Source organism: Camelus ferus, chromosome 15 (genome assembly GCF_009834535.1).
Source record: "Camelus ferus isolate YT-003-E chromosome 15, BCGSAC_Cfer_1.0, whole genome shotgun sequence".
Taxonomy (NCBI): domain Eukaryota; kingdom Metazoa; phylum Chordata; class Mammalia; order Artiodactyla; family Camelidae; genus Camelus; species Camelus ferus.
In genome coordinates this window covers 14,889,396-14,909,656 of record NC_045710.1, presented here as the reverse complement: position 1 = coordinate 14,909,656, position 20,261 = coordinate 14,889,396, and the positions used below count along the sequence as shown (strand labels likewise).

General features: G+C 36.8%; 1 pseudogene; it reads right to left on the bottom strand.

The window, feature by feature from the left end:
- Positions 1 to 2,279: 2,279 nt before the first annotated feature.
- The window catches only part of LOC102518080, an 81,091-nt pseudogene continuing 63,109 nt past the window's right edge, over positions 2,280 to 20,261 (bottom strand).

The window sequence follows — 20,261 nt, the reverse complement described above, 5'->3', positions numbered from 1 at the left end:
TGTCTAGCTCCACACAGATTACAGAGTTGGTGGGTGGGAGTCTCAAGGGAGATGGTGTTGAAATAACCAGTGCAGTGATGGTGAGAAAACAAGGTTCCCAGATGGTCTTGGGTGCCCATTTTCATGCCAGTGAAAATATATTTCAAGAAACAGCCCTTTGTGAGGCTCTCATGTTTCTCTGAACAGTGTACCTAGCCGGGCACTTGATTAAGGAAGGATGACAACGGGTGTAGCCCAGAATTAGTGTTCTGTAAGGTGGATGGGAGAGAATGACAACAGACCAGGTGAAAGGAGGATACTGGAGAGTGGGTCGACTTGAACTCCGTTCAAAATTGAGAAGGATGGGGGCAGAGCAGAATATGATATAAATAAAAAATGAAAAAGTAGGAAGGATAGAGGCACGGAGAATTTGGTTGGGTGAAAGGCAGGTTGGGAGTGAAACGAACTGGAGAACTTGGAGGGTAGGAAGTTGTATTAAAACACTAGGGTGTTTATACTTTTATAAGTGAAACTTTCCCAGAATTTAAGATCCAGGAGTGTGCCAGGGTGAGTGGGTTTATCACCAGACTGGAGTTAGAGGTAATGGGACTCATTTTATGCATGTTGTCCTTACAGAATCATTAATGGTTCCCCTTTCAGTCTTTTTTTCTTAATCAGGGACTTAATACATCATGTATTTATTTGTAAATCAATAAATAATATATGAATACTAAGTCTAAAATGTAAACAATCGAGACCACATTCGTAATCCGAGGGCATGTGGAATGAGACTCCATTTGCATATAGATGTGAGTGCTTTATCAACAGCATAACCACTGCGTACATATACCCTGGTTATACATTGTTTATAAGCTCATTATTCCCACCGACTTTCCTTGGAAAGAATTAATTCTACTTCCGTTCGATGTATTATACGTTCCAAACTAACAGTTTTACCGTATTTGAGGGTCTCTCTTTGGCCAAGGACTGATTTCTTTAGCCATTTGTTTCTTACTTACATATGCACACATGGTAAGTCATGCGTGTGGGTGTGCGATTTTTGTTTTTAAAGTTTGTAATAACAATATTCTGTTAATGACTAGTATACAAAACTGCTGTGCAAAATGACCTTTCGGTTCCAGTCTAAATTTACAGTTGAGTTTATGGCCTTCACCCAAGTATATGCCACTGTCATACACAGGAGAAAAATGCTGGGACCCTACATATAAATGGAAATTTACACTACTTTGCTTCGAATATGATTTACATTTAAATACGAATCAAGAAGTTAACGTAGGAGACAGTTTGAGAGAGATTTTAGAATCCTATGTTCTGACTCTAACTTTCATGAGGAAAATTGATGTATGATTTCTGGATAATTTAGAAAAAAGTTACGACCTTTTTGGATAGTTTTAAAATGAACACTTTTTTTCTGTTAGCACTTTTCTTAATTCATTTTCTGAATTCACTGGTTTCTAGAACTAGCCTTACGCAAATGTCTGAAACTTGGGGAACTTACCAGGAACCATGGAACCCAGACAAGAAGACACTTCAAAATGTCTTAGATTTGTTTTTAACTTAGGAGAAGCAATCGATTCTACTAAATTCTGAAGTCAAGTGTGGAAAAGGGCCTGATATAAAGAGTTGAACCCCCTCCCTGACCCACGACAACTCCCTATTCTACTGCAGAGCCTTAAAAATTTTTGTCTTGTGGATAAATTATGGTTATTCTCAAACACTTCTCACTTGACAACATCTTTACCCCTGATTCTTTATATACCAAGGTAGCTGGAGAAAAAGAAGTACAGTTTAATTACATGGCACCAAATACAACTACCAATTTATTTTTTATCAGGAAAGAGAGAACGAGCAGAGAACCTAAGAATCACCAGATTAAAGGGTATCTAAAATATTAATATGGAATATTTCACACAAAATTTTTCTCCTTACATGAAAAGTGCTTAATAAATTACATTTAAATGATATATACATATATGGATAAGTGGATAAGATTTAAAATATAAGGAGTAGGAGTAAAGAAGGAATTGTATATCCAGTTCAAATGTATTAAAACACAAATATAAAATATAAACGGAAGTTACATTTTCCTAAAAGGAAATAAATATTCACTATCACTCTGAAGTAGATAAATTATACCATTAAGAGAAAAAAATATATACATAGACTGAGATACTTTCTTGCTTTGATATATGTAAAAAATAAAAATACATTTTATGTTTGTCTGAATGTTTAGGATTATACTGTTGGAAATGTATGCTCTACTTTTATGGACAGATCAACTAGGGGAAATAAGTTGGCATAATCATTTGAATTAGTTGTCTTCATAGTGGGCAGGGCTTACTTCTCTCTCTTTTTGAGATTTTCTGAGGTATAATTGATACATAAAAATTGCATATATTTAATGTACACATCTTGATGAGTTTGGACATAAACACAGACCCATGATATTATCACCACAATCAAGGTACTACACTTAGCCATCACCTTCATCAATTTCGTTCTTGCACGTGTGTTAAGAACGCTCAACAGGAGATCTGTCCTCAACATATTTTAAGTGCACAATGCTGTGTTCTGAACCACACATACTATGTTGCATAGCAGGTTTCCAGCACTTACTCTCTTGTATACTTTTTCAAGCTTCTTTACATATGTGAAGCACGTCATAAGATGCCCTGTGTTGCCATGGAGGTTGCAGCTATTTTGAGGTGGGCTGCAGCAAATCACACAAGGATCAATGGCATGAAGAGGAAGACTAGATTTCATCCTTTCCTCTCTGTCTTCTGTTTCTTCCCTCTCCAATTCTTCTGCATCCTCTTGGCTGCTGTAAGTGATGCTATTAGAGTTGATGACTGAGAACAGTGCTCACCTTCTTGGGACTGGGAGGCTCAGGTGATCTTTATCATCATTTTCTTCAGTGTATAACTCTGAAATCATTCACTGCAGGTTTGTTTTTTTTTGGTTTTTTTGTTTGTTTGTTTGTTTTTGCAATCAAGAACATCAAAGCCCTCTTTTACTTGTATTGAATTTTCTAGATTGGCTTTCTCTGACATTTTCCCTTTATCTTTATCTTCAGGAACTAATTCTCACAAAGGGTCCAACATCTGTTGCAAGGCAACAGAAGAGGGAGGTTTATTTCATTTCATAAAGGACACTTCCAGTAGTCAACTAAGGGAATTTCAGGATCTTCTTCAAGTGAATCTATATCACTCTCCCCTGTCTGATGGATGGTAACTTTATAAACCACATCATCTTCCTCTGAGAGTTATTCTTCTGCACTAAAAGGCTATATAATCTTCTGAATCGAGACTCAACTCCAAATTCTGCAGAGAGTTAATCTGAAACTGAATCCTGATCCAACCATCTGAAGGTTCACTCATGCCAGCATCAAGATTAGGATTTGATGGTGTCTCTGTGGAGTCACCGCTAATGTTTCACAACATACGTCCCTCATTACACATAAAGCAAGGCTTGTACCAAAGAAAGAGAAATGCTATCAGATTTCTGTGCTTTCTTTCTCATTCACCAGGTAATTCATCTGAATTTTCTTCTCATCGAAAGTCATCTCTTCTTCCTCTGAATTCCCAAAACATTCACATCCCAGTCTCCTGGGGCGCTGACCGCACTAAGGCTGGAGAAGGCTTCCCAGGTGAAGGGGGTAGAGCCCGGACAGAGCGGTTAGGGATAGCCCTCCCCTGGGCTTCCCTGCCCATCTTCCTTCCAGGCACTCAGCTCTCACAGGCCTCAGAGATGCCAGTTCACTCAAGTCCCCCAGCGCCTCGCTGGGCATTGGCACTTGTGCACTCAGTGCCCTGCCACCATCCTCGACCAAGTACCCCTTTCATTTTCAAAACTGCCCAAGTTTGCACACAAATTCTCTTTTCATGCTACGTAAAAGTCACTGAAAATTATGAAGCTGAGGAAGAGGGAAGGCAGAGTGCTTGACGGATCATCCAAGTGGGTGTAGAATCCATGGCAACAAGGGAAGAAAGAGGGGCTTAGTAAGAATACTCATAAATGAGTGCATAGTAATAAAGCATAATTAGGTGAAAGCTAAAAACTTAAATTTAAGTCTTCAGACACTATAGACAACATGCCAAGTAGAACACCTGGGGACCTAACACGTAACAGCATCTCACACTCACCGTGGTGAATGATTCTATGAGATGCTGCTCTGATTTAATTACCTTCAAAAGTCCAAGTCTGATTCCTTCCAAAATTTAGCATCTATTGCCAGCCTAACAAGTGAAAACTTGAAGCTGGAGAACAGAGCCATTACTGAAATAAAAGTAATCAACAAACTTTTACAGATTTAAAGCGATGATTCACACAGGATTTCATACAAAACTCCCATTAATGCTAATGAAATTGGGTAAGTTACAGGCTGAAACTCTTCTATACATGGATAGGTGACTAGTTCCCTGAGGTACTTATTTAGATGAGGGAACTTAATTTTCTCTCCACTAATCGTCTCTGGATGAAAAGTAAGAAATCATGCTTCATAGGTTCAATTTCTTTTTAAAGTAGATGGCAGAAATTCAGAAGCATGGGAATGGATTCATCGAATGCCACATTAGGACACTGTAGCTCATTTTTGACCAATCAAACCATCTTCCATTCAGATGGATACTCATTGGCCAAAGTCTTGAGAAGTCAGTCCTGTTTGAGGCTCTGAAAGTAAGTCATTAAGTTCATTCAATCTTGCTTCTTTGAGACTCTAGAAAAAGAAACTGCAATTATGTGAGGGAACAAGTTGAGAAGAAGTAGAAATTCCTAATTGCTGTAGTAAGAATTGAAGAGTGCTGTCACTGATTTAATTAGCTGCCGAGGGAAGGAGAGATCATGAAATGTTGAGTTAGAAACAACATAAGATTATTCAAAGACTTTTACAAAATGATAGGACAGGTAGAATTAAGTTTCTGGAACAGAAATGGTTTTTGTGTGTTTTTCAGAAGAAAGGGGAAACTTTCACTACCATGTCACGGTAGTGTTTTTGCCACATAATGATCATTCTAATAACATCAGCTCGGTTGTATGCAATTCTGGACTAGCGCCAAATAAATTTTCTATTCACCTTCTCATGTGTTACAACTTCTTAGTATATAGGTACCGTGTATAAAGGTAGTATGTGTAGCTTGTGGTCTTATTTTATAATTGACATAATGAGGCTCACTTTGGTAACTTACCCCATAGAATAAAAGTGGTAAGCCCTAAAAATAAAACTCATTGTAAATAAAATAAGTACGCTGATTTCGATGAAGAGGTTGATGTCATGGAAAGCAAATCTTAAAGTCTCGTGTAGCTGACCTTCGTTCTTTGACAGCTGATGCAATCAAGCCTTAAAATGGGTATTTTCTAAAAATCATAACTTGGGATTCTAATGGCAGACGAATTCTAGTGTCTTGACTTTTAGTTAGTGGTATTTAGGAACTTTTAAAAAAATAGGGATAGACCCCAAATACCAAAATATATCTTTGATTAAATTATGCATGAACACATAAATAGTTATTATGTGCTGCTCAGTGAAAAGTATCTGCTGATTCTTATTTTGATTAAAGCCCAAATTACTTTGAATTTAAGCATTAGCAGACACATTTTGGCTAATTATGTGGCTTTAAATAATTTTTTTAAGTTTGCTAATTTATTAGACATTAAGAATTGCTACACATGACATTAAAAAAAAAAGTCTAGTCTAAAATCTACAGTTATAGTTGGAAACGTCTCAGTAATTGATAGAACAAGTAAAGTCAGTAAGATCAACACTGTCAACTAACTGGACCTAATTAACCTTTATAGGACAGAGGGCAGAAACCTGACAACAGCAGAATACACTTTTTTTTTTTTTTCAAATGCACAAACACTATTCACCAACATAGGCCATATTCTGTGACACAAAGATTCTAGAATGAAACTGTACAACATAAATCCTCAAACCGCAATGGAATGAAACTAGGAATCAATAGATAATAATTCAAAAATGGTCAAATATCTGGAAATTTTAAAACATACTTCTGAATAAATCCTGCATCAAAGGAGAAAGCAAAAAGGAAGTTAGGAGGTATTTTGAATTAAATGAAAGTGAAAATGTCAATATTTATGTGGTCAGTTTAAGCGGTGCTTAGAAAAATTGATAACATTAGGGGAAAAAAAGAAATATTTCAAATCAATCTTTGGAGATTCAGCTTAAGAAAGTAGAAAAGGAAGAGCAAATAAAGTTCAAAGAAAGTAGTAAAAGAGCAAAACATCAGTGAAATTCAAAATATAAAAGAAATTCAGATAATCGATAAAACCAAAATTAATCCTTAGAAAAGTTCAATAATAAAATTGATAAAACTCTGGTCAGACTAATTAAGGAAAAATGAGCGAAGACACAAATTACCAATATCAAGAATAAAAGAGGGAACATCACCTCAGATCCCAAAGACATTAAAAATATAAAGGAATATTATGACCAACATTATGACTATAAATTTGATAACGTAGTTTCCCTAAAATGGACAAATGCTTTAAGATAAACATCTAAAAAAGGGTGAATTTTGTTATATATAAATTATACTTCAATAAACCTGACTAACAAAAAGGGAGAGACTGGTTTAAAGGAAAAGAAACAAAATGTACTGCTGCTGTAACTAACACTGATACAGTCTTTTTTATAAAGTTGTTTTTATTTGTTTGTTTTTATAGCTTAGCCTAATATTTTGGGGCAACTTGAAGATTATTCAGAGGTGCTTAAAGCATAGTCTCTTAATATCTACAAAGTACACATTTATTTTCCCAGTTTTTCCTTCCTTTTCCTTTATTTCTCTTAAATAGATCATGTATTTAAGTCACTTAATTCACTTCCACTTTGGGATGTTTTCCAGTATAAGTGAAGCTTTTCAACATAAGCTATAAGCTAAGTGTCAGTTCCCCTGCCTGGAATATGGCAAGTCCATTCAGCTACCTTTTTAATTTTTCCTTAATTTGAACCTGAAGTTTCTGATGAAATTGTATTGAAGCTAAAGAGTCTATCTAGATGGGTATTTTGGGGGAGACATGAAGTCATCACATTGCTTTTTGCACCTCATCATAGTTGTGAGCTTTGTCTGCTGGTAGTCAGTCACCAGTATAAAATAAAAGTACTTTCTAACGTGAGCATTAAGTATTCATGAAGTTATTAATTCTCCAATAGACCCAGGAAGAGAAAAAGTAGACAAAGGTATTATTAGTCAGAGAGATAATAATAACATGAGAGCCATAACTTTTCAAACACTTATATGTGCCAGTGTGTTAAGCAGTTTTCATTTATTACTTAAATTAATCCTCATAACATCACTGAGACATGAGAATAATTCTTATTGTACCACAAGAACTGATATTAAAGACTAAGAAATAGCCCACCAAATGAATTAGCAAAACTTAAAAGGCAAAAACCACCAGTGTTAGCAGTGGCTGTTGGGAAATGTATGAATTCAAGCTTGCATTGTAGATTGAAGGTTAAATTCTGTAAAAACCATTTAATTAAGTAATTTCTAGTATATAGCAAGAGGCATGAAGTTGTTTTGTGTTTTGTTAGAGCAACCCTAGAAACGTACTCTAAAGGCATAATCCAGGCTATGGAAAAGAAAAACCTGAGATTAATGATATTAATGTGAGCAGTAGCCATAATATTATTTTATTTATTTAACAATATTTAATAATATTTAATGTTGAACAATATTTATTTTTAAATGTGTAATACTTAACAATATGCAACAATAATTGTTAAATAAAATACAGTGTAGCCATATGACTTTATATTAAATACAATATGCTACACACCCATCCATATGTATCTATGCATGCATATGCATAAATATATACAGATATATGTACCCATATACATGTGCATAAAAATAAACACAACTCTGTATTTACATTTCCTTTGATTAAAACTATTTTCAAAAGTGTGATGCACAGACTAGATTGAAGTTGGCAAAAAAATACAATGTCTAATATTTCTTACCACTTAGTTATATTCCTGCAATAGTGAATTGCTTATAGTACTCCAGATAAAGCTGTGGTGTGAGCTTTGATTCATGTATTTCTTTTTCCTGCAATGATCCTCCTTCCTTCCTGTTTTGAGTTAGCCCAACTTATTCTTTAAGATATAACCCCCAGGAACATATATATATAACTCATACAATTTAATAATAAAAAAAAAAAACCCAATCTGAAAATGGGCAGAAGACCTAAACAAGCAATTCTCCAGTGAAGACATATAAATGGCCAATAGGCACATGAAAAAATGCTCAATATTGCTAATTACCAGAGAAATGAAAATCAAAACTACAATGAGGTAGCACCTCATACCAGTCAGAATGGCCATCATTCACAAGTCCAAGAACAAAAAATGCTGGAGAGGGTGTGGAGAAAAGGGAACCCTCCTACACAGCTGGTGGGAATGTAGTTTGGTGCAGCCATTATGGAAAGTACTATGGATATTTCTCAAAAAACTAAAAATAGATTTACCATCTGATCCAGCAATCCCACTCCTGGCATATATCTGGAGGGAACTCTAATTGGAAAAGACACATGCACCCCAATGTTCATAGCAGCACTATATACAATAGCCAAGACATGGAAGCAGCCTAAATGTCTATCAACAGATGCCTGATTAAGGAAGTTCTGGTATGTTTATACAATGGAATATTACTCAGCCATAAAAAAGAATAAACTAATACCATTTGCAGCAACATAGATGGACCTAGAGATCATCATTCTAAGTGAAGTAAGGCAGAAAGAGAAAGAAAAAATACATATGATATCACTCATATGTGGAATCTAAAAAAAGAAAAAAGAGGATACTAATGAATTCATCTACAAAACAGAAACAGATTCGTAGACATAGTAAACAATCTTATTGTTACTAGGGGAAAGGGGATGGGAAAGGATAAATTTGGGAGTTTGAGATTTGCAAATGTTAGCCACTATATATAAAAGTAGATTAAAAAAACAAATTCCTTCTGTATAGCACAGGGAGCTATATTCAATAGCTTGTAATAACCTTTAATGAAAAAGAATATGAAAATGAATATATGTGTGTATATGCATGACTGGGGAAAAAAAAAGATATAACACCCAGGAATTATCTTTCCTGAGACTGTTTACTTCCTTCCGGTGTACACCTAAGGCTCCTCCGAATAGTTCTGTCTTAGCGTCTGACACAGTATTCTAAGATGGTCTTGCTGGCTTTGTAGGAGACTTCCATCTCCACTGGGACCCCTTGGGGGTTCAGAAACTGTTCCATTTCTTCTTTATATTCTCGGGATCTAGAAAGTTCTGGGTGTGTAGGAGCATTATAAGCATCTCAAGAACTAAGCCTTTGTGATCTGAAATGTAAGCAGTTTATATTAAGATAGTATGATTACATCAAGATAATAAGTTTCCCTTTTTTCAGTTTCTCATAATTTTATACTGTGGTTATATTGTTTTCATAATGATGAAAATATACACATTCAAACAGAATAAAATATGATGCCAATACATGCTAATGTCTATCTATAATTTTATCAGTACTACACTTCAACCAGCAAGTTTTAGAAATACCTAAAGGAATAATTATGATATATTTTATGAAAACCTTTAAATCTTTACTTGAAATCTGGGATCAGAATTGAAGAAAATGCACATAAAAAAGGAATGGTGCATGTCCATAGACGTCAACATTATGTGTCATTGAAAAGTATATTAAAACATGAAAATTGCAAATTTTTTAGTCAAACCTAAACTATCAAGTATTGTCCTAAAGCACAGTGTATATAGCTAAGGGTAAACTCTCTTAGCTAATAAGGAAAACTAGAGGTCCTAAAAAATTAAAACAAAAGGAGGAAATAATAGATGGCATTATAAAATATATAGAGATATTCCAAATATTTAGCTATGAATATGTCCTTTTATAATCATACAATTTGTGTGCATTCTGCCTCCACCATGAATATATAACAGTCTTTTGAAGTCCTGTGGTTGTTGTGATTTCTGGTTAAGTAAGAGAGCAATCACAGGAAATTATTTTAAATAACCTAAAGACACTTATTTGAGCAGCCTTGTTAGATTTACTGCACAATGGTTGAGTAGCTGGTTTTTTTTTTTTTTTGGCTTGAGTGGAGACCCGATTTAGGGAATGTATACCAATTGATTGTTGGGTGTTAAAACAGAAGTAAAAAGAACTTGTGCAGGAATATTGAGCTTCTCCAAGGTAATATTTTTCTTTCAAAATACCAACAGTAAGATACCATCTGACACATTAAAAGTTCTGGAGGCCAAAAAGCTTATTTAAAATACACTATTGTGACACCCTAAGTGAAGGAATCTCTAAGAAGAGAAAGCTGAAAAATAAGCCAAAAGAAAAATCATCGTACAAAAGGATAACTAAGTTTAAAGCACAGGCATGATAACTAAGCCTAGAACAGAACGTCTTTGATCCTAAACACGTATCCAGAAACCATCAAAGGCAAATGTTACAGGTAGAAGCAATAAAAAAGATTACCTCGAGAGGAAGGAAAGGCGCATATTTAGATGCACTGTTAGAAGAGAAAACAAAACCAGGGAAGCAGTGAAAGATCTGAAAATTGAAAGGGAAAATCAAATCGGTGGCTTTTCTGCCTCATCCATCTGCCAGCACCCAGACAGCACACTTTGGAGTCCGATGGAGTGAAAACAAGATTGGGCAACTTCAGCAGAAACACATCCTCTCCATTTTTAAAATAATGAAAACAGTAACAGAGGCATGACCAGGAACCAAACAGGAGAAACACCCAGGAAATTGCACAGGGGACAGTCAGAGAGGCAGTAAAAGAGAGTTTATTCATTGGAATGAAAATTCAGCATGGCTGGACTAGGTTACATATTTCAATGGCCTGGAAAAAAAAAATGGGTTGAGAAAAATGTGAATTATCTAATGATCACGTTTAGTCAAGCAAGAAAAATGTCCTGGGCTGCTTGGGAAGAGCTGGGTCTAGTTCTGAAGTGACATAATTAGATTGTTTAAATTCCTGATCATGGCACCAAGAATCCTCACCATCTGTCTGCCCAGAGGATCCCTCTCACTGGACTTCCTCCCAGGAATGGGCTGTCTTTGTCACAGCTGCCCCTGAGAATAAACCCAGATACTTTACTGAGGTTTGAAAGAACCTAGGTTTTCTGGACCATGCCTTCATGCCAGCCTCTCTCCCATCATTCTCCCTGGTGTTTGCTAAACATCAGCCACTCTTTCCTTCCACGAAGACTTGAAGCTCCACCATCAAATTTGTGTCTTTACACATGTTATTCCAACTGGAAAAAGTTATCTCCATTTCCCCTGCTTCGGATACCACCTGATCTGAGAGGTTGTCCCTGACTATACCATCCTCCCCTTCACAGTTAAATCACACTGTTAATTACCTCGTAAAATGTATAAACATTTGAAATGAGCATGTATAATTATTTGATTACTTTTTTTTATGATTCCTAAAAAATATAAACTCTAAGAAAGCAGAAACCTAGTTTTTCACCATGCAATCCTAAACAACTGGAAAAGCAAATACTGTATAATAGAAATTCAATAAGTGTTTCTTTAATTAAGGAGTTGATTGGCAGAGAAACAGTGATCATCCTAGCCTTGAAGCAAGGATGAGGAAAAACAGATACATCGTTTCAGGAAAGGAGCTAGGTATGTTATATACATTATATCATTTAATCCTCCACCAAACCTAAGACATAGGTATTATTATCCTCACTTTACAGATAACAGTGGAGGCTAAAAACAATGAAAGAACTTAACCTAAGTCATGTAATTCTTAAGAGGAAATAGTTGGTTTCAAATCTGATTCTGAATTTCATGTTCTACCCACTTTACCACACTGACCCTTCATTATTCTAGTCATTTCCTTCTCTAATTAGCTCATTTTGCAACATCTTCTGTGAAGCAGACTATTTATAATAACCTTTTTCCTTGTGTGATATCTTGTTCTGATCATCAATTGGACTTTTAGGAGAAATACATAGACTGGAGATGCTAGCTATGGTTTATGTATTTACTCTAGTTCTCTGACTGAGCAATAAAGTCTTTCAGGGCAGTGATCTTGTCTATTTCTTCTTTGCCTGCCCCGTTTTGCCCCTGGCCCCACTACACCCCCCACAAGCCCGTTACCTCCTGTACCTCCTTCTCCCTTGTATCCCCCACCCGCCTATGTCTTCTGCATCCTGATGTGTTCTGCCCTAACTTGCAGCACAATTGTCTACACATCAAGATAATAAGTTAGCATAAAAGTAAGAGAAATCAGAGGAAACTTTCTTACTTCTAGATACTTGTTCATCGTTTGGGGCATAAAGGGAAGAATGAACAGGACAGCAAAATTATTTAGAGTGAGTAATAGTCTCAACTGCTTCATTTGTTCATGCCTGGTGACCAGAGCCTCACTCAAGTCTCTGAACTCATCTTCCTTCAAACAAAAACTTATGTAGTAGTTTATAAGCAGGTGTTTCAGACCTAATTTATCTGTTTAATTTACCTGTCTAATCCTAGACTCTTTATCTCTAAAACTGAGCTATTAAAACACCTATTTCAAAAGATTCTTGTGAGGAACAATTAATCTAATATATGTAAATATTCCACCAAAAGGGTGGGGCCATAGAAAGCATTCGATAGCTACAGTGTTCAAAATTTATACAAGTCCCACCTCTACCCCTCTGGAGGTAGGGTTTATGCTTTGGGGAGATTCCCTTTTGTCTTAGAAGATTTTCTCAGATTTCTCCAAAGGCTCTCAAAGTTAATAAAAGGTTCACTTGTTTTTTTTAAGAGATGGTACCCATCTGGGGGGAAAGTATATTATTCCTTTTCAAAAGATTTGATACTGACCTCTGAGTAAACAAAAGGACAAACGTCCTCATTACAAAGAAAGATTTTTGTTACCACTTGTTCCCTTCTGTGGCTTTTTAACTTCTCAGTAATTTTAAAAATGATTTTCCTGATTATATGTATGAGCTCTCTTTCATTCATGGATTTAACATCCACAATATTGATAATTTGCAAATATGATGGACACCACTAGTTCTCACTGATAACTGGATCTCTGTTCCATTTTGTGCACATGTGAGTCTGAAGTCCCTCAGCCTTGCAGTTAGGTAGGGCCCTGTGAGAACCAATGAAATGAGAACAAAAGTAACATCTGTTAGTGGCTGATGCAATGAAGAGCCCAGGAAGATTCTCCAGTATCGTGTTCCTCTGCCCCTCCTGTGGCAGGCAAAGCCTTGTGCTCCCAAGGCAGAACCAAAGAACGGAAGCAGCATGGGTTACTGAGCTACTGAGTGGCAGTCAGGTGCCTTGGAGAGTCCTGCAGATTTTCAATACATTTTACATCAGTGGGGTGGGTGGTGGTGGTGAAATGCTTTTGTTGTCTTAAGTCAATGAAATTAGAGGGTTGTTTCGGTCATCATAGTGTATTCTAACATGCGTGCGCAGGAAAGAGTCAATTCATCAGGTCTGAGTTGCTAAAAACTTGTGCATTCCCAGACAAACTGATTTTCTTGACTGGTCCTTGGTGGGTTACTGGAAATGGTATGTTTGAAATGTTCTGATAAATGTGTTTTGCATGTTTGGAGCTTTGAAGGAAACTCTACCAGTTTGTCCAGCTTGTGGGAGCAATGTGATTTGTGGTAGACACCTGCCTTCTTCTCGACAGTCTCTTGTTCTGTTAATTGCAGTCAGTCATGAAGGCAGTGTGTGCTTACGTGATCAACCCCCAATAAAAATGTAAGGCTCTTGGGCTCAAGAAAACTTCCTAGTAGACAACACTTCACATAGTTTGCTACAGTTTACAGCAGGAAGAATTAAGTGTGTCTTGGGTGATTCCAGTGGGAGAAAACCCTTGGAAGCTTGTTCCTGGTTTCCTTCAGACTTTGCCTGATGCACCATTTCCTGATTTTGCTTTGTATCTTTTCACTATGGTGATAAACCACAGCCATGAGTATGATGACTTCTGAGTTCTCAGTCCTTTTAGTGAATCACTAAGCCTAGGGATGATCTTATGAACCACCAAGACACTCCTCTCACTGATACAGAAAATTGGTACTGGAAGTGGGGTCCTGTCATAGCAAAAACCTAATATATGTGACACTGCTGTTATAGGTGCCTGAAAATATGATGATTTATATTTAAAAGTGGCAGAACATTTGTCATATATGATACAGTGATAAAACTCTTGCCTGGGGTAATTTAAGCATTAGATCATGTAAGTGATGAACTTTCCCTCTTGAACTGAGAGTCTAGAGGAAATGATTGGAAAATTGAATTTTATTAGTGTATTTTGAATAAAATAGGCCAGATTTTATATTATGTTTCAAGAAAGTGATGAACTCAGAAAATAACTGGCTATGGAAAGGAATAATGGAATCACAAACATTCCAGGTTTTGCAATATTGGGGAAGTTGATTGCTTTTGATCCCAAACGATAAGTGATGAATATAATAAAAACTTTGAAAGTGAAAAATCTGTAAAAATTTAGCCATCTAACAATGAATAAATTAAAGGCCTTCCTGCCTTTAATTAAAATTTCTCAAAAGACTTAAGTGCCTTGAAACAAAGATTAGATTAAAGGTCAATGCCAAATAAATTAATATCAATATTTAAAATATGTTGAGGTAAAGATCACATTTATTTATGATGTAGCCTTTTCATCTACTAGGCAAAATAGACTCAGTAGGTTGATAGAAAAAATTAAGAGGACAAAAAAAAAGTAAATAAAATCAGAGAAATTACTGGACCTAGGAACCTGTAAAAAAAATGTATGTTTCCTGGTACATGGATCTAATGGATTCAAATATGTAAGAACCCTACCATGCATGTGTATGTGTGTGCATGCACGTGTGTGTGTGTGTGTGTGTGTGTGTGTAGTGTCACGTTGCTAAAGGAACTTGGAGCTTAGACTGAAAAAAAAGCCTGTGATTCCTTGAGGCTTAAAAATGACTTTTGCATTTGTCAAAAATATTAATTATGTCCAGCTACTCCAGGAATTACCTCTAACAATTCTTGAAACAATTCCTTTAACTCAGAAGTATAAAGACAATAGAAGTAAAGGAAACATTACAAATTGGTATCAGAGCAGAACAGAGTCTGAATCCAAGTCCCATTATGGACTAGCCATGGAACCCTGGGCAATTGAAACAGGAATCATTAAAATACCATTTCAAAAAGCTATTGTGAGGATTAAATGCATGCAATTGCTCAGTATAATTTTGATCACATTGAAAGCATCCAATAAATGTTAACATTCATTGTCAAAATGATCCTTGAGCCCCCATGCTTGCATAGGCAGGTAGTGGATTGAGAACCTGTTATAGTCCCCATGAAGGGCCTATCCCCCAAAGTCCACTTCAGATACGGATGTGGAAGATAATGAGAGACAGAGGAGGGGAAAAAGCTTTCAGAAAATGGAGCCAGGAGGTCTCTGAAAAAAATGGAGAAGAGAATTTCTCCTGGAAGAGCAGGATAAGGGCTTCATCAAGGAATATTCTCTGCCTTCAAGATAGGGCATTTACACTATGTCTGCTAGTGGGGTTTCAGAATTTCTAAGGACCAACGACTGCATATGATTCTCATCATTCTTTTTTCAGAATGAGAATGTTTACTGCAATTATCCAAGCCTTATTGTACCATTGTCTACTAAGTGTGTATGGGGAGGAGCAGATGGTTGTCGTTTGAGTTCATAGGTTTCCCATCCAAGACAAGCCATGTTCACATCTGACGGAGAGACCATTATTACACAACACGTAAACGTTAGAGCTGTTGTTGGATAAGACTTGGGTGGTCTTCCTTGGCAAGGGAGTGTGTATTTTGCATAAAAATTAAACTTCATATATTAGAACTGGGAGCACAAACTATAGCAGGACTTACCAATGATCACCAGTATCTAGCTCTCTTCTCCTGCCTCACCTTACAGGAGCTGCACTTCCCAACCTCCTTACAGTGAGATGAGCCAACGTGACAGGTTCTGGCCAGTAAAATACATCACTTTCAAGCTAAGACAATGAAAATACCCTGAGAAGTTTTCAATTTTATTATTCTACTGCTGCAGCTGTTATGAAGACATCCTCATCCTGGGTTAGCCAAGTCCCAAGAGTGCAGCAGGCTGGGTGGAGGAGAGCTGCCACGGAGAGTTTCCTAGACCTAGGGTGGATTTTTTATAAATAAAAAAATTATCATTTTGTGTGAATCCCAAAAGATTTGTGGTAGCCTGTTAAAGCAGCATAACTTAGCCCATGCTGACTGAAACAGGGAGCACTGCTGAGTATCTGTGACTTGACATTGTTTTCAGTATCTCTAAGGATGAATTTTAATCTTTTCCACAGTAAGGCCATATGCTGGTTATTGTCAGTTTGTGCTCCCAGAGGTCAGAGTGGCTGCAGCATGTTAAACACGGAGAAGGGCAGTGCAAGAGAAGTTCTACATTTAAAAATTTTAGATTATAAAGGACTTTTTAAGTCATGGCAATGTGAGTGCAGGTTTTAGTTTCTAAAAACAATGGAAAGATTTTAAGCAAAGGAATGACATACGATACACACTTTATTAATATTCTGAGCTATGTGCAGTTCAAAAATGGAAACATGGATAACAGATATAGTGGCTATTGTGGTTTTCAAGAAGAAGATGCAGCTTAAACTAAAGTGCTCATGGTGACATTTAAAAGGTGAGGCTAGAATCCATATATATGTTGCAGTGAGAAGCAATAAGGCTTGGTGATCATGTAAGGAAATGCCCTAGAAACTTATTTCTCCTGAAGAACATATAATTTTTGAGAAAGTCAAGAGACTATACAAACTTCTCTGTATTTGCAGAGCTAGAAATTTGCAAAGATCTTGGGATTTATCCCTTGTAAATGTCAAGGGTCTTATGATACCTGCTTATTGTATAAAACTTGAAAAATACAGTTGTACCCAAATGTCATTGAGAAGTGGGTAGGAATTGCATCTATGCCACAATTACTTTTTTTTTTCTGTGCACTTCCGAGTTCATTTTCTACAACATTCTTCTCCCCAGTGCAGACAGAAACACAGACCTCCAAGTAGCCCCCCACCCAGTACACCCAGTACCCATTATCTCTGGGAACACCCAAACATGTGCTTCCCACATCTCTCCAAAGATTTCTGACATTCTTCATTCTCTCTTATTTTGTCCTCGAATTCTCAAGTGACACCCCCACAACACACACATACAGGCACATGCAAACGGAAGCTCTTCAGAGAGTCTCAAGGCTAATGCTTATATAAATGTCTTCAGGTAAGCTCTAATATACATGACATAATACTTTTAAATGATAATTTAAGTTTTTTGTATGAAAAATCTGACTTTTTTACACCTTCTGCCACTTATATCTCATCCAAACTCTCTCAAGAAAACCATCCAGTTATAATTGAGCCCTCATCATCCTATTCATATCATTGCATCTAAAGTCTGTAGATTGTAATTTTTCCTCCATTTATGTTTTTACTACAGTATTCAGGCCCCTCTTCCTCATCACTTTCTGGGAGTATTGAAACAGCTTCCTAACAGACAGCCCTCCATCCACTCTTATTTACAATCAATCACCACTGTACAATGCAGTCAGAATAAACCCACTAAAATGTTGACCTGACCACCTCTACTCCTCAACTAGATCCATTAAAATTTTGCTGTTCTCTGGATAGATCCCAAGTTTCTTTACAGACTTTTAGAAACACTTACTACTTGCCACTGCCTACTTCTAAAGCCTCATCTTTCAATTCTTTCCCCCTCAAACATACACTCTGCGTATGTCCCAATCAATCTGAATACCGTTCAGTTTCTCCAGCGTGGCAGGGGTCTCTCATTTCCGGGACTTCACGTGTCCAGATCTTTCCTTCTGGACAAATATTGCCAACATCCCTTTAGGATCTTAGTCTCAATGGCTCTTCCTCTGTAAGTCTTTTGACATTTTCCTAAACTAGACTCTACGTTCTGAATATGTCGTTTCCAAATACCTCTCATTTCCCTGTTTCTCACATAAATCACATTTGTGTTGGTACTGCATTTAAAAAAATTACCTTTAGATCACGTGACTCCATGAAGACAGGGGATTTCCCTTGCCCAATATATAGAAGGACTTGTGGCAAATGCTCACTGACTTGTTGTTGTGTGTTAGTTTCTTGTGCCCCAATTCCTCACTTGCCATTTGAATACAAGCCAATAAGTGATTGTGTATATTTTATGGAGAAGGCAAAATTATCCACCTAAGAGACTAGTGATGTGTGAGTTCCCTCACCAGATTTCTCTACCACACTGGGAAGCATATGGAGAAAAATAATTTAAAAAGGAAAAAAAACCCTAATATCTAATTAATGTGTTTCCTTCCAGTCTCCTATACATGCCTGGTAGATAGGCAGATTGAAAGCACAGTTAGTTGGAGAGATCAAGGCATGGCATAGAGCTAGATGAATGGATAAATGACAGTCATATGTGAAAGTGTATTGAGTGGGGCTGTGTGTATAGTTTTTGTCTGATTGTTGTTTTTTGGAAGTTTGTGTGTGTGTGTTCTGTTTTTCTAAACACTACCCAGAGAATCTTTTTCCATTTAATTAAAAATTTTTCCTGATGCCTACATGATACTGAAATATGTAATGCACATTATTTATTTAGCCTTCACATTCACTAACACATACATTATTTCCATTTTTTCTCATTATAAATAATCCCCTAGCAAACATTTCTGTCAAAATCTTTTCCTGAATCTGGATATAATATTAATCTTTCACACTTCTATGCTTCTGTGCTCTGGTGCCTGGTCTTCCTATGGGAACTCAGTAATCCTTTGGTGCACCTACACTGAGACCCATTTTTATAACCCAGTCCTCCTCTTTACCAATTCTTAGCAACTTTCTCCAGCTTGGTGTAGTAGCATCGAGCTATTGAGTTAGAAAACATCAATGCGGTGGAATTATGTGAACTTGAAAATTCATTTAGCTGCCCTGAGTCTGAGATTCCTCATTCTTACAATGATAATCATCCTACTATTTGTCCTACTTCTGCAGAGGTGTTTTTTGGTTTTTGTTTTTGTTTTTTTTTTTTGCCTCTGTGTTTTACAGACCATTACTAAGGGAAGAAATGTAAGATGTAAGTGCATTTTAACAAATAATGTTTGTTTTTATGTATGTGTGTAGGTGTGTGTGTGTGTGTATAAAAGCAGTTGATAAGTCTTATTTTGTTTGAAATGATTTGCGTGCCCTTCAGATCACTTGGATTAAGTTCAGATACTTGATTCATACACCGTGTGTTTGGATCATGTCCAGGGTCTGAGGCTTGGCACATAAGGCTCTTCTCAGCTTTACTCCAAGTTTCAGCTGCAAACTCATTGCGCATGTGTTATTTTTTCTCTGCCAGATGTACTTACTTCCCCATGTTTTGCAAAATTTCAAGGTCCTTTCAACCCATGGTGCCTTGCTACAAGCTCATTCCTCTACTTGGAGTGTCATCTTCCATCCATCCTCCCCTACGGACAAATTGACACAAACCAAAGATGAAAAGGTGATTGGTGCATCATTTTGAAACAACTTTCAAAAGACATTCTGTGTCTTAGATCGTATAGTATATGTAATTTTTAGAGTGTATGTGTGAGTGTGCACGCATGCAAATGTATATCACATGTGTGTGTTTTTGTGTGAGTGTGTAAGGACTGAAATAAAATGTGCTTTTTTCTCCCCAGAGTTTCTATATGACAAAGCTTCAAGCCAGTGAATTTCTAGTTAATGGAAAAGTTAAGGATAGGATTGCGTTCTCCTTAAGCTTTTACGCAGAAGGCAAACGGGTGATGGGTTGCCTGGAGGCCACTTCACCTGTAGGGTCTGTTGCTGTGTGCGGCTGTCAGCTTCCCATTGGACGACCTCACACAGCCAGGTGCAGATGCTTCTCTATGTTAGTTCTAACAGTACACTGGAGACGGGGAGCAGACATGCACTATTGTAAGGAAAATGAACAACCATCGTCTGGAAAAGAAAGAATTGAAAATGACAGGCCGGTTTTAAGAGGGCTTTTGTTTGGGCTTACGTTTTTCACCTAGAAATGGACACAATTACTGAAAATTAGAAATGAAGCTGGGCTTTATACAACAAAATGAGATAATTTCACGGCCAAAACAAGTGGGCTCGTGTTGAAAGGAAAGCCATTAAAATATACCTAAGCAGTAAGTTAATGGGGGAGAAATTCAATTTGAAAATGAGAGAACATTTTCAGATAGAAAGGGCAGGCAGTGGAACAGGGT